At 36.8% G+C, this 1,609-nt stretch overlaps 1 long non-coding RNA gene across 2 annotated transcripts; it reads left to right on the top strand.

The window, feature by feature from the left end:
• The first annotated feature begins 101 nt into the window (after positions 1-101).
• LOC105764898 (uncharacterized) lies at positions 102-1,609 on the top strand. 2 transcript variants are annotated; one of them, XR_001124747.2, is made up of 3 exons: positions 102-250; positions 508-927; positions 1,064-1,609. It is a non-coding gene; the product is annotated as an uncharacterized LOC105764898 (long non-coding RNA). The 2 variants fall into 2 exon arrangements; XR_008191807.1 differs by having other exon boundaries at positions 443-927.

Genomic DNA, 1,609 nt, shown 5'->3' with positions numbered 1-1,609 from the left:
TCCTTTGCGTTTTAGAAGGACTTTTTAATAAAAAGTCCTTTTTCTCTTAAAAGGAGCGAAGAACGACTTCCATTTCAGAAAAAAATTCGCCATCGGAGAAGTCCTTTTCTCCATATGAATAAGTTAAAATTTTCTCTTTTTCTTCAGACAAAAGTGCTTTTGGCTGTTAATTGCCATTTTTCTTTGCCTGAAATATCAAGTTCTTTGCCTTTATTTTCTTTTCCTCTGGTTCTTTGTTCCTCTTCCGCCGGTGAGTTTCTTTTCTTCTTCTCTTTAATTATTCATTCTGCTTTGTTTTTAGTTGTTTTCTGATTGTTTAGGGTTTAGCAAAAATTTTACAAAAATTTTACATTCTTCGATTGTTCACCCTCTCTCTATTGAATTTGCTTCTGGGTTCCGAACCCCAACTCATGGATTCTGTTAAAACTGCTTTGTTTAATAGGCACAGTAATTACAGCATTTCAGTTGATGAAATCGGTATGAAATTGGATTTCGTTTGGATTTCAGATTGTTATTCATGTCACATGATGAATGAGTAGTTTTCAAGTTTCTTAATGAAGTCAATCAAAGTGGAGAGCAGCAGTGTTCCTATGAGTTGTATTTCTTTGCACGGGTCATACAGTAGCCACTAAAAATGGGAAGTAAAGGTCGAATTCCACCCCCTCATCTGAGGCGTCCTCTCCCAGTTCTTTATGGGAAGTAAAGACTTACTACAACGGGTGCTTGGGTGCCATATGCGGGTGTAGATTGGTCAAAGCTTTCCAAAAGACTTACTACAACGAGTATGGAGGTGGTGCTAATGATCTCCAAAGTGGGTTCAACAAGGGCACTGGTTTAGGTGCTGAGATCATTGGTACCTTTGTTCTTGTCTACACTATTTTCTCCACCACTGATCCCAAGAGGAATGCTAGGGATTCCCGTGTTCCTGTATGTACTCTTTAATCCACTCATCATCTCTTCAATATCTCTTTTTATATGTGTATATATCAAGTTATGGTTTAAATCCGATTATTAATAATAAAACTGGGAGTGATTAAATTTTGGCATGTGTAAAACAAACCAGGTGTTGGCACCACTCCCCATAGGATTTGCAGTGTTCATGGTTCACCTTGCCACAATACCAGTCACTGGGACTGGTATCAACCTTGCTAGGAGCTTTGGAGCTGCTGTGATATACGACAAAGTGGAGGTTGATCAAAACACTCATCATGCAAAGCTAGTAAATATCCCAGGAAGCTACACAAAGTCTGTCGAGTAAAATTTTTTTTGGCTATTTTGGTATAGTGTTTTTTTTATACATATATGTAATGCTATTTTAGTATAGTTGACTCGTAGGTGTCATTCTTTGAAGAATTTTTTCCGATTTGTACACTTCTTTTGGGAACTGATCTAGAAAACAAGAAGCTTGACCTTGAAATCCGATTTTATCGTGGTACATTTTGTAGATGAAGATATAGAAAATTGTCTTTCCCCTCTGTCTTGATGATTCAGTTTTTGCTGATATCTGGGAATGAATTTGCTTTTATATGTGTATTGTTCATCATGTTCCAGAACACTTGATATTTCTTGGTACAGATTATGCATTGACCTTTTGATTGTTCTTGCAAAA

This window comes from Gossypium raimondii, chromosome 12 (assembly GCF_025698545.1).
Source record: "Gossypium raimondii isolate GPD5lz chromosome 12, ASM2569854v1, whole genome shotgun sequence".
NCBI lineage: Eukaryota > Viridiplantae > Streptophyta > Magnoliopsida > Malvales > Malvaceae > Gossypium > Gossypium raimondii.
The sequence above is the reverse complement of the archived record's forward strand: the minus strand, read 5'-3'. Positions and strand labels throughout refer to the sequence as shown.